Genomic DNA, 13,496 nt, shown 5'->3' with positions numbered 1-13,496 from the left:
CATGGAAAAACCTTGATTGCCATTTCCTCAAATATGTTAATGTCTTGCATGCACCCCTTTAAAATAATTTTCCACTTGATTTTCCTGCCTTTCATCAGAGGCAGGTACTGGAGGTAGGGAGGGGCCCATTAAATCTGAGTGTCTGTAAGTCTCTTTAAATTGATGTTAGGAGTAAGGCAGAGAGAGAGAGAGAGATGTGGTATGAGGTAAAGGATTATGGTTTTGTGGGAGTGAAGCTGAACTTCTGAATGATATCTTTAGTCACAAAAAGGCATTTTGGTTCTGTTTCTCTTTATTCTGATGTATAATATATTTTTCTCTTATTTGTTACTGAAAGATTCAATAGAGCTGGAATAGTTTGTCTTAAAAAAATTAGACTGTCTTTGGAAAAAGAGTACCTATCTTAAAAAGAAATAATTATGATTAGTTGCATATATACCTCAGAATTCTGGGTATGATCTTTCCTGGGGAGAGTACATAAGCACTTGAATGTCAGTATATACCTGTATGTTCAGTATGCATGTTGGAATCTGCCTTTGCCAACTATTTTGATAGTAAATGTAGTTCATTTGAATTTTTACAGAACTGGGTGTGAGCTTGGCTGAAGCATATTTACTTAAGAGAAAGAATGCTCAAGAATATTTTTGAATGGGACTTCATCTCATTCTAGTAGGGGACTCCATCCTGTTCTGACATTAATGCATCTTTGCTTTTCTTAGTACGTGACTTAACCTTCATATTCCATGTTTTGGTAAGGGAGTGAAAATACAGGACAGCTCAAGTTAGTAATTTAGAAATGCAGAAGAGGCACAGTAGCGCTTCTAATGAGGAGTTGTGATCTGTAGCCTCTTGAAAACCCATGAAAACTAATACTTGTTTCTTTTCCTTTTTTTTTTTTCTTCTCTTTTTCCATCCTTTAGGAAATACTGTTGTGCTGAGGAAGAAAGCAGCTCCCTGCTCCTTTTTGCACCCCACCCCCCCCTTTTTTTTTTTCTTTTCCTTTCCTCCTTTTTCCTTGCCTGAATTAGAAGCTCCAGGAATGTGCTAATTGGCGGAGGCCTCTTCAGAAAGGTAAGAGGTAATTGTTATTTGCTTTTTGAGGTGTCTTGCCTGCTCAGCTCCTTCTGGAAAGGAGGGTGATGTTAGCTTTTCTACATAAAGTTTAAACCAGCTTTCTGGTTAATGTGGATTGCCCTTCTAACAGTATGATGCAAAATGAAGCTTTGTGCACTTCTCTCTCTACTCCTGTGTGCAGGATACAATCCCTTGGGAAAAATTAGAAGATGAGATACATTCTAAATGATTGCAGAGAAAAAAAACTAAGTAACTGTTGTACTGAAGATTAATTAACTAAACCTTTGACTGAATATCAGCTTAGATGAAAAGACAGTGAGGTAGGTCTGGAGAAGGCAAGTTGAAGAACTGTGTCTCAAAGAGTGCTTATTTTATTATTACTGTCCATGTACATCTATCAGATAAATGTAGATTATTTTTTGTTGTTGTTGTTCAGTAGTCTTTTTGTTTCAGTTATAAACCTGCTTGTCTTCTCTGGGGTCCTGCATAGTTTCATGGCTGGTTGTACCACTGACAGATAAAGATAGGAACCAGCTGGAACCCCAGCTCTAGTTCTGAATGGTGTATTTTTGTGAAGAGTTGGAAACAGATGGCAGTTCTTCACTTCTCCAGACTTCTCTTTAGTTTTGGGAAAAAGTGCAAAATGTGATGAATGGGAGTTCAAATGCAGTGCGTTTTTTGCAATGCGTCTAAGCAATTAAATTTTGTAGTTACCTGGTGTTGTGATCCACGTGCAATCTAGGTCTGTCTTTCCTCTTCAAGACATTCAGTTTATGTGTAAGCGTATACAAAATACAGAAATCAGTGCTGTGATTCATAGGGCATCCAGAGCTGCATGAATAAACTTAAGTCAGTTGTTAGACAAATTGCATGTATATTTTAGTACCAAAACTCAGTCTTTAGATTTGTGTTTGTTTGGGAGCTGGCTGCAGTGCTTTGAGATGTCATTTTCCATTCCATCTTTGTGATAGACATTAATGCTTCTTGTAGTGGAGGCAATATCTTCAGTCTAGACCTCAGCCATGCCAGTTCACAGTTGATAACTTAAACCAGCTCTGAGGAGGGGTTTATGCTAGCTGGCTGGGCTCTGAGCTGGGGAGGCTGGTGTGTGATATACATTCTTCTGCCAGATTTGTTCTGTGGTGCTAACTTTTGTGAAGGGTTTAGAAAGATGGTGCAATGTAATAATGTCTTAAATTGCCCTGGTGGGATTTGTCAGAGTTCATTTGTTAGACCCCTCAAACTGACTAAGTGCACTAACTTATCAAGAATAAGCTGCCGACAGGCAATATGCCTTGGGATGTTTCGTCTCGTCTCCATCCCATTTTTGACAGTGCAGAGGCAAGCTAAGTCTTTATTGAGTGGCCGCTACTAGCTGCCTGGCTACCTTCTGCAATAAAGCTAATGACCTAATGGGCACATGTTTCTTGGAGACCTTCAGCTGAAGCAGAGACAAGGAGAAACATACAGACCAGCTAAAGGGTTCTCCAGGAGCTTGCAATTTCCCCAGGGCTCCTTCTGTGTAATTACCTGTCTATCTCTTTGTCTCCTATCTTTTAATGCAGGAGGAGTGTCAGACTCCAGGCCGCTAATCTTTGTTACTATGGAAAGGCTGGTTACACTCCTCCTCTTGCACTTCAGAAATGGCAATCGCTGGTCCCCAGCTGGTTCCTTGAATCTAACTTAAAAATGGATGATAGCTTTTCTCCTTGGTGCCAGATTAGAGAATGCAGCTGCTTGCGCTGTTTCAGGCAGTCAGTGCCTCTGCCACTGATGCTGCAGCGTGCTGAGAGAAGCCTGCAGAATCTGCCTTGTGGCTTCTGAACCTGTTTTCTCCCAGACAAGTGAAGGCTCTGTAAAATTCCTTTGAACACAGAATTTTGGGGCACACTGAGATGTGGGAGGCTTGGCTGAGCTGCAGGCGTGAAGGAAAGCTTCTATTAAGATTTCTAGCTCCAGCTGAGTTTTTGTGCAGTTTCTGAATGCCTTTAAACTCCCTGGGTTGGGGGACGAGGGAAACACAAGCTTTGCAAGCTGTGTTGTGGGATCGTGGGCATCAGTTGTTGCTGTCTCCCTCCCAGCATGCATCTTATGCAGTGATGTGCAGCAGAGATAAGTGCCCTGCTCAATTCATAGGTAGAGCTGAAAGCCTGTGCAAAGCCCACTGCCATTTCTTTCTGGCTGCACATGTTTGTCCCTCTCACATGGCAGTGGAAATTTGGAGGGGATTCCCTGCCTGCTGTTCTCCTTCTTCCCCTTCTCACGCTTCCTGAGTTGCAACATGTCAGATGGATTGTCCTTCTGAAGCCAAAGCTGTGGTTTGGGAACAACTCCAGTACAAACACCTTATTTCTATGCTCTCCTTTCTGCCCTTGCCGGGAGAGGGAAACTGTCCCCATGTTGGACAGGGTCCCCTTCCAGCTGCTGCAGTGACTTGAGCACCCAGGAAATGTATGTTGCTAAACCCCTTTATGGTACCTTTGTAAAACGTGCTTTAAGTGTCTGCAAATGTATGGTATTTAAGCAGCAGAGTCTGTATTATCAAATGCAATCATGCAGACTATTCCTCGGGGTGAAAAGCTTTGGGAGGAGAGGCAGGATGTGATACTGAAATTTGAGAACCAAAGCAAAAAGAAATTCTTGCCCATGTGTTGGTGCCAGAGCAGGTAAAGGAGAGGTCGAGGATGGGGTGTCCTATACCCCTTCCTTGACTGGAAGTATGGAAGGAAGACAGAACGGAGGGGAAACTCAGGGTAGGGACAAAGCAATGTAAGAGCAGTCTGGCTAGTGGCCCACAGTTTGCAGTGTTTTGTTTGCTGCCTTTAATGCTGTGCTTTCCTCCCCCATTTCCTCTAACTAAATTTGGGCAAAGATCATTTGCAATTTTTTTTGTTCCTTGAAAGAGCAGCCATACCTCCGCTGGGTTTGTTTCAGACGATGTGTTTCTCAGCAGTGCATCTAGAATTGCGATTTTTGCACTGATTCTTGAAAGAACTTTCCCTCATTATTTCCCCCTGTTTTCCTTTCTCTTATTTGTATCAACCTGAACCATCTCCAAAAGAAAGGTGATACTGCTGCTGGCTAACATTTTGGGTGGGTGGCAGTCTGTATGTTAAGCAGCATCCTGTAATAAGTACCTGTCAGTGGGAAGCTACCCTGGTTGTTTGTATTTTACTTTTCTTATATAAATCAAGATCATAGCTGTGAGCCTTTGTGAGCATTTCAACAAGGTGTTTGTTTCAAGTTGTGGATTTTTTTTTATCCCGCTCAAATCCTTTGAGATAAGTTTGGGGTTAGGATTTCTCATTCAGTGACTGAATTCAGTAAAATGAAGTGTCTGTCAAAGTTTTTGCAAAGTATTGCACCTTATGAGAGAATGACAGGTTCTTCCAGAGTCCTCAGTTTGCAAAGCCTTAACTGACTCCCAGTTTAAACCAGGACTTTACCACTGCTTAAGGCCTTTAAGTACTTAACTTCTGTGTTAATGAGCCTGTGCTCTCTTGTTTTTTAATGAAATCTTTGATATTTCTCTGATTTTCATTTCATGAAGGTTACAGATTTTAATTTTTAATTCTGATATGGAGAAGATTTAAATCTCAAAAGCTTTATTGGAGAAGAAAACCAATTTGCATCCCAGCAGTGCTTTTTTTTCAGGTTATTTTTATGTTTAGAATCTGTTTACTGTGTGGTGTGTATTTAAAAAATGTAATTGGAAAGCTGGATGCTTATTTTATACCCCCAAAAATACGGTTTTAAACATCTTTGATGGTTTTAAATGCACAAAGTAGAGAGTTCAGAGCTGAAATTGTTCTTAAATTTCTTTCATAGACAAGGTCTAAGAAATATTAAGCAGCAGAGTAAAAATCTGGCATATAGAATCACAAGAAGCTATGTTAAAATGGTAGTAAGAGCTGTGATTTCAGTTTTCTTACCCTTTCAGTTTTTTGGGCCAGCCCTTTTCTGAAGGCAGACTTCACAGGTCCCAGGAAGAGAATAAGTGAATAGGGTTGTGAAGAGAGGTGGTGAAAAGACTGTAAGGGCTTGCCTGAGGGCATCTGTATCTGTATGGAGGGCTATAAGGTACTGCCTACATCCCCCACTCTCCCTTCCGTGTCGTGTAGCTATGGCAATGACCATTTGTTGTTGCTGGTTAAAACCCTTCAGTCCTTCAGTGTTAGCAGATCTAGTTCTGGGGCAGTTGGCTTTTCTCCAGTTGCAGCAGTTACGGCCTGCCTGCCTCAGTTGTCCTCAGTGCTACGAGGTTTTCAGTACTTCTCATGATTGTCATGTTTGAGGTGTACAGATCTACTTAATATAAAACTGAGTTTACTTCTTTAAGAGTAAGTCCTATGTGGAGTGGTGCACTCCCTTGTGCTGCAGCCTCCTCTCCTTTCCTGCTTCAACAACTGTGGTTGGGTGATTATTCAACTTCTTGTATCCACTCACAAGGGTTGAAAGGATGCTTCTGGAGGCCATGCGCCTACCCACGGTCATCCCTGGTGAGTAATTGCCCTGAGCACTGAGGTGGCTACTTACGCTCTCTGAAGCTTTGCAGGCCTCCTAGGCAGAGTTCTGGCTGCGATGGAGTGATGGGGGTACGAACTGACAGTCTACAGGAAAGAGTTTTTTGAAAGACCCTGTGGCACTTATCCATCATTAGTGCCAGAGGGGAACAAAGTGTAACACATGGATATTAGTATAGGTGGCAGGTTTTGGTAGTTTGCTTTTGCTTATATTACCTGTTAGTCCCTCAAAAAGAAAGCTGGAAGGCCCAAATCGGATGCTAATGTTGTTGAAGTTAGCAGTGGAAAAAGACCTGGTTTGTTGCCAGATTTCCTTAGAAGTGAAACCTGTTCTCCTCTGCTAAGGAACAGCCCATCTGGGTGCATATTGCTCCATCTTTCAGCTATGTAATGATGCCTGTAAGTTCCATATATGTTTCAACAATATGCCCATTCAAAAAAATGAATAACAAAAAACAAGCTAGTTGAATTTTTCTTCCCTAAACCAACTATTTTAAAGTATGAACCCAAAATCATGAGTTGATGTTTCAAAACCATCTTTTACAGTTTTGTTTGTGTCTCTTCTACTGTGTCAGGTATAAGCATTGTTTAAGGTCTAGAAAACATGATGCTGCCAGGGGTGCTGGGAGGGGTGGGTGCTACTTATTGCCAAGGTGGTGGTGGCAGGGATCATCGTCGTGTCTCATCCCTTCTGGCTTTACCACATGGGAAGACTCCTATTCAGTTAGCCCAGGCATTAAGGCAGAGAGTTGTGCTGGCATCATGTCAGCTGCAGGACAGAAGGTACTCGGTGCTACAGGAAGCCTTGTGTTATAAAGAAATCTTGTCTGAAAAATTCTGTGCAGATTTGAACTGGCTGGATAAATTTATACTGGAAAGTGCTTTATAAAATGTGGTCTGAAACATTTTGATCTGGTGCTGATGGCCTTAAAAGCCAGATGAAGTGCATCAGTGACTCATGGTCACTTACTGCCCTGCTGTGTGATGTAAACCAGATCTTCCTTGGTGCCTTCTCACGTGCAGCCTTGTCTGGCTGGACCATGAATTTCAGGCTTGTGGTGCATAACCTAAACAGGCTCTTCTCTTGAAAGAGACCTTTTAAATGGCTTGTGGCATAAATACAAAGTTTCCAGTTACTTCAGTAATATTCTACCTGTGGTTTGCCATGATGGGACAGGAATTCAGACCTAGCATGACTCCAGGACTTCGATTCCCCCTTCCTCTCAGCTTCTTCTCCAGTGTATGAATTTGTTAAGATTTTAGGCTTAATGATCCTTCCATCTTCTCTCTGGGCATTGTTGCAAAACAATGGATGCTTAACTTCTCAGGGAAGATAAAGGAAGAAAGAGGGAAATAAAAAGGGAAGGTGGTGGGGTGGTGTTGTGTGGGGGTTTTATTTGTTTGGTTTTTCTTTCCAAACACATTTGAGTATTTGTGACATTCATGAAATCAGTTGAATAGAGATGAAAATTTAGTATATGAAGCAAAACACTGCCAGCAAAATGAGCAGCTATGATGTATTTCAGTCTTCAGATGCTTGGCTAAATAACGGTGACATATGATTTTGCTGCTAGAACTTGAGATTTTGGCGTTCATATGCAACTGTGAAATCTGTAGGCATATACTGTAGCAGAAGCTGTCTTTATTCATATACAGCACATGGTATTTGGCTAGGAGAAAGTTCTTCGCTGTCTAAGAAAGTCGGGCTTTTGATGGAACTGACTGCTGTTTGTGCTTCATATTTCAAATAATTTTTTTCTGGAAAGACAAATGAGTTGTCTGTATTAATGATACTGTTGTTTTCTCCCTGTTCCCAGCAGCCCAGTGTATTTCCTTGGCTCCTTCTTCTTTCCATGCTGTTTCTTTCCAAGCTTGTAATCAGAGTTACAGTGAGAAGTAGATGGTGTCCATCTGTATATTCCAGCACGGGAATAGAGCCTTGGATGAGTTTTGGACTGTGGGGCTTTTCCTTCCTCACCTCTCTGTAAAAGCATTTGTGGTACGTTCAGGGGATAGTGGGGTGTCAGTCCAAATGGCCTAATAAGACACTTGGTATAAGGAGAATGAAGAGTAAAAGGAAAAGGATGGAAGTGTGCAAGTGGTAGTTCACCAGTGTCACATTAACAGAATCCGCAAATCAAGTGCTCATTTGTTCTAACCAGAGGTTAATTAATCAGAGTGACTAGATAAAATGATAAGCTGCTTTTAATGAAGTGAAGCAGCCTTATTAGCAGTAAACAAAATGCAAAATATTTGGTGTCTGGCAGATGTGGTTTTCATGGGGACTGTGGTTTGCCACCAGCTTTGGAGTGTGATAGCCTTTTCCTTGCTGCACTCTGCAGGCCACGCTTTCTGTGTTTCAGTGTGTGGCACACTCAGAACGCAGGCGACTGAATTGAATCAGAAGCAGGTATAACATCTAAAAAACAGAAGGAGAAATGTTGCTTGCAGATCTTTCTGTGCCAGAGACTAGCATTTGCCAACTTTCATACTTTGGGTGATACTATTTTTCTTTGAGTTAGCAGGCTTTATGCTTACACAGCAAGCAAGCAAGCAAGCAAAAAACCATGTGTAGATTTACAAGTGTGATGCTGTTTGAAAAGCATCAATCTGATACTGCCTGGTAACTGCTCACATAGCCTGAAAGCAATTGGTAGTTATCTACCAATTTGCAACTTAGGAAATGCACCATAGAGATGCTACTTTTGTGTGTATTTAGGTGGAGTGGCAAAGCCAAGCATGTCACTGACTGACTGAACTGGAGCAGACTTGCTTACTCCTGTTCAAATGATCCTTTACCCTCAACAGGGCATCTGTGCTGTTGTAGTGTTCACCAGTGTGTCTCTTGAAAAGCTGTAGAAGCCATCAGATGTGCTACAATATGCATGGCAATGCAGGGCTATAGTGGGAAATAGCAAAAAAGTCATAGATTAAGTGAATGACACGTATAAGGGAAGCTTTGTGGAATGGTGAAGCCATTTACATGGGGCTAAATTAAATTAATGTAAATGTCCACATTTAGGCTTGAAATTAACTTCACTTATGACTGTGTATAAGGATCCTTTTTGAAGTAAACGCAAAGTTCATAAAAGTTACCTCACAGCAAACTCCTTACAAATTAGCAATGTGATAAGATTACTGTAGTTCTGTGAACGGGAGAAGTTGAAGTGGTAGATGAACGTGATGTGAGAATAGGATACTGGCAAGTAAATTGTCCTCCCCCACCAGCCTTTCCTTAAAAGACTGTGCTTCCCACCGCCATTCAAGTGTAAATCCCTTTGCAACAAAGGGGAGGCTGGCAGCTCCACCATTTCAAGAGTATAAGTGATCTCGCATGCTTCAGTTGAAAGGTTGAATCCCTGAAACGGAGAATGCTGCTATAGAGGGAAACTCTCAAAAGACTGGTGAGAATGGCAGGGGGAAAAGCTGTTGAGATACTTGAAAACACACTGGCAATTTTTGTCTTTACCATAAAATGACCTAGGGACAACCTTGACAAGGGAAAGCTGCTGTTCAGGTGAGGTTGCAATCACCAGCTCTAGGAGCTGGATTTTACTTGCTATCTCCCTTAGGAACACAGCATGCTGCTGTGCTTGCCAGCACTGTATGTGGTGCCAATATTTTGTCTCCAGTATGCATCGAGTCCCTCTTAGTTTTCCTGTTTGGATTTTTTTTCCTCTCTTGTGTTGGAAGTCTGAAAACTTCAGAATTATAACTTCTGGGTACACAAAATAGAGTAAGAAATCGTGAAACTTGTTTTCACACTGAAAGGACGAGGTTAATATAGTACTTTCTAAAAACCTTGTAAATATTTGACTGGCTACTCAGCAACACAGCTGAACTGATTGAGTTAATGCGTAATGTGAGAGCTATCCTGAAGTGCATGGTTTAGGTGATGGTGTGAGCAGTAGTTCCCTGTAGAGACATCTGTGGCCGCTGTTCCTCAAGGTGTGCAGGTGGGACGAGGTGTGAGATGGCTGTGCCCACTTCAGGCAGTCACCTGGGTGTGTTCAGGTAGCAGTGAAGTTGGTTTGAGCTGTCCCACCTGACTTTCTCTGCCATTATGCTAACAACAGGTCTAACAAGAGTGTGGTAATCAGAGGATGAGGCTCTCTGTAAGTACACTTGCATTTGAAGGTTTTTATGCATGTATAAAAATGGTGCCAGTAGGCCGTTGTTAGTAACTGGTCACTAGTGAGGAGCAGCTTAGAGATCAGCAGTAAGTCTGGACCTGAGCTTGTTAGCAGTGCAAGAAATTTTACATTCTGATAGCTGTCATGCCTTGATGATTTAAAAATACCCCCTTCTTGTATTGTATTGCTGCAGTATTCTGAATGAAATGCTTTCTAGCACTGGAAAGTTAGCACAAAGATTACATGGGAAAATGTTTGCAGCTTTATGAGTAAGTTGAATGAAGATCCCTTTTTTTGTTTTACATGAACTAATCAGTGCAAGACAGCTTTTGGTTTTGTGACGTAAAGGTTGCTCATTCATAGCATTGCACCACCTCAGTCCTTCCAAGTGGCAAGAGCCTTAAATATCAGTGTAGATGGGAGACGATCCTTTCAGGTAATCATGGTATCAAAATGGAGCCAGACCATCATTTAAATATAAGTACGTTTGGTTTTTAACTAGCTACTGGTTGGTTTTGTGTAATGATGGTACCATATAGTACCTGTGCCCAGTACTGCTGTTGGTTGAAGATCCTAGCAACCTATTAGTCTGATTTAGAGACAAGCATAGCAAAATCCATTAATAAAGAAGCATAAAGAAGTAGCACTACCCCATCTACTGCTCCATGAGACAGAAATCTGCAAAACTTTCATTATTGAAAAATTTAACTTGTAACATGGCATTAAAACACCATAGCCCTTTCTGTAGCTGTGGATGTTTTAACCATCGGGGTTTTTAAACAAAGCAAAAACACCAAACACCACTCCCCCCCCCCCGCCCCCCCCCCAAAAAAAAAACAACAACAAACCAACAACCAAACAACATAACAAAAAAAAACCAAACAAACACCAAAACTAAAGAACCACTACCATTTGTTAATTTCTGGCAACAGTTTAGTAGGGACTATGCTTACAGTACTTACCCAATTTAGACAGGTACTGGGGCTTTAAAAATACAGCCGATATCTAGAGGAGCTGCTTGCCAGTATTGGCATTGGTAAATTTGGAAAGCAAGAAAAATCTCTCATAGATGAAAGAACAAAGCGTGGTGCTGTCTCCAGAGTGCATGCAATGGATGATTAATGTATCTGAATGGTGTAATTGAGAGTGGTGATATTCAGTCATGTATCATTGTGCTGGTTTCTGGTGACTGCTTGAATTTTTTTGGCTCTTGAAGGTCCCTCAGTGTCCCACTCTAAGCCTGCTATAGAAGACTGTATGCATCTGTGGATAGGACTCTAGTGCTGCTGGAATAGTAGTAACGATGTTCAACTGAATTTGGTGGTTCATCTTGATTTCAGAAATCATTCCTCACAGTGTGTATAGTTTTGGTTTGTTATTTTTTTTTATGTGCTGACAAGCTACTTATCTATAGAAGGCTTGGTAGTCTGTTGCCTTGTCAGTAGACAGAAAAGGCATTTTTGTGGCAGGTATTTTCTGATTCTTAAAGATCAATTTTCAAATAAAATATTATTGTATTTTGTCTCATTTGAAAAAAATGTTAAGAAGAAAATGAGTGTTCAAGAAGGCATTTGTGTTGGAAAAAAACTTCCACCTCGCACGCTAGGTTTGCTTCCAAGTTAGGGACTCCTTTGGAAAGGTTCAGTACGTTTGACTCCCATGCTCCTAATCCAAACAAGCCATAACTGAAGAGAAAATGGTGTTTTGTACTGATGTCACCAGTGATCAGACCAGCTCAAACACAATTCCTACACCACCTTTTTATAAGGCCTGCCTAGTGGGCAGACACCTTTGTGGGCACTGAGCATAGCACCCACTGGCAGGTGTTGGTTTAGGTTCTTTTATAGCGGGACACAGTGCTGGGAAAGAATGTCATTCTTTACAACCTATTAGCAGATGGAGAATTGAGATCTAGGCAGTGGTTCTTCTGGAGTATGATAGCTTATCATGAGCTCAACCTAGATTTAAGCAAAGTCTAGCATTTAATTTCTGAAAGTGGTCAGTAGATGCCACTGTAAAATGAAAGCATCTATTGGGCCACTGCAAATGTCAACCTCGTATTTCTAGCTGAACACATGGATGCACAGAAAAGCAAAGTTATTTCCCTGCAGTCCCCTGGCAAGCAAATGACAGCTAGGAACAAGTTGATTTCCTGATGTCTGTTCCCCTCTTATAATTACCAAACAGTGCTTTCTTCTTCTTCATTGTAAACGTGAAGCAAGCCAAAATGACGTGCAAGGTTAGCTAGGTTTGTTTGTGGTGGTGTTGGGTTTTTTTTTTTTCTAGCAAAGCTGAGGGGGGGAGGAGGAAATGAGAAGGGGACCGGAGCAATATCGGGGGAAGGGAAAGTCATTCAGGGACAACTGTACCTGCTGGGGGCACTATTTAGCCCCGGCGGGAGAGGAAGGGGCAGCCCGAGTTGCAGATGTGTTCTTATCTGCAGAATCCCTGGCCTGGGAGAGGCTGCAAAAGGTTTAATGCAAATCGGAGACCTCTGCTATTGTGTGAGACAGATTAGGGCTCATTTGCATTCTTTCTCCTGTAATAATTACCTAGCAAGGAGTGCCTGTTACCATTAGCTTCATTCTGTTTGCCTGTGATAATGCCATCAGCAATCTCTTCTCCATGGATTATGGACAATGTGAGGAAGGGCAGTGGGCCAAGAAAATAAAGAAATAAATCTGTTGGAGAGAATAGTAGAAAAATATGAATGCTGAAAAATTAAAATGCAGATAATTGTAGTAATAACCATTAAATACAACTGGAGAAATACCATGAGCTGCAGAGCAAAAATCAATATTAATCCATAATATTGATGAGGTGTATGGTTTCAAATACCAGTTTAGAAGAGCCAGCACAACTCAGTAGTATTGTTCCATTTTCAGAATTGGCTCAGATTGTTCTAAAATAAGCACATCTAGAGATCAGTACTATCAATATACAAATGTTAAGTCTAAAAATGATGCAACGCATCATAAAATCAGGTAAAATTCAGGAAACTTGGTGTAACTTTGGGTCCTGGAAGTCAAGCAAAGCAGTTCCCCTGACTCACAAATCAAGGTATGTTTTATTTCTTTACTTATTTTCTGTATGGTTTTGTTTGTTTGTTTAAGATGGGAGAAGTTAAAATATGAATGGAACTAAACATGGAAGACTGAGGGTGCTAAAAATCAGCTGTTCCCTCTACTAATTGTATATAGAAGGAACATGAAATCATTGGAACCAGCAGTTGCTCTTCTTGCCATTCAATCTTCCCTTTATTTTTGCCTTGTGACCTGCTTGAAAAAGCTGTGGGGGTCACTCCATGAGAGAGGCAGAGCCCTGACGTTCCCCATCCAGCTTTGGTTACTTCTGGCAGCCCAGTGCTGGCAGCCAGGCTCCTGCTTTGAAGCCCCAGCCTTGAGCCTGCTGCACAGCAGCAGTTGGGTGGCAGCTGCTGGGGGATAGAGCTGGTGACCCATTTCAGGGCCTTGCTGTGTGTCACAGCATGAAAGGTTGTCTTTGAATCCTGCTAGCACAGGATTGAGTGGGGGACTCAGTTTGGATGAAGTAAACATGCCTGATACTCCACATGCACATCAACGTCAGGGATGGAGCAGCGTGTGCTTGGGCAGCCTCTGTTTTGGTGCAGATCCTCCTTGCCAATATTTTTACAGTGGGGTAATTCCATCTTTTGCGGTGGTGAAGTGGGGAAGCAGGAAGCTAAATCAAAGCAACACTGGCTTTAATCTGTGAGCAGCCATCTTAAATGTATTTAAACGTATGT

At 41.6% G+C, this 13,496-nt stretch overlaps 1 protein-coding gene across 7 annotated transcripts in view; it reads left to right on the top strand.

Moving 5' to 3' along the window:
* ZMIZ1 (zinc finger MIZ-type containing 1) overlaps positions 1 to 13,496 on the top strand; it is a 344,499-nt gene that overhangs the window by 49,323 nt on the left and 281,680 nt on the right. For all 7 annotated transcript variants that reach the window (XM_061380030.1, XM_061380041.1, XM_061380032.1 and 4 more), the window contains exon 2: positions 921 to 1,071. The gene's annotated coding sequence lies outside the window, so the exon portion shown is untranslated. The remainder of the gene's footprint in view (positions 1 to 920; positions 1,072 to 13,496) is intronic.

Source organism: Neopsephotus bourkii, unplaced genomic scaffold (assembly GCF_033783945.1).
Source record: "Neopsephotus bourkii isolate Nb327-2 ecotype Australia unplaced genomic scaffold, CSIRO-AGI_Nbou_v1 NB_1783, whole genome shotgun sequence".
In the NCBI taxonomy this organism is placed as follows: Eukaryota; Metazoa; Chordata; class Aves; order Psittaciformes; family Psittacidae; genus Neopsephotus; species Neopsephotus bourkii.
The sequence above is the reverse complement of the archived record's forward strand: the minus strand, read 5'-3'. Positions and strand labels throughout refer to the sequence as shown.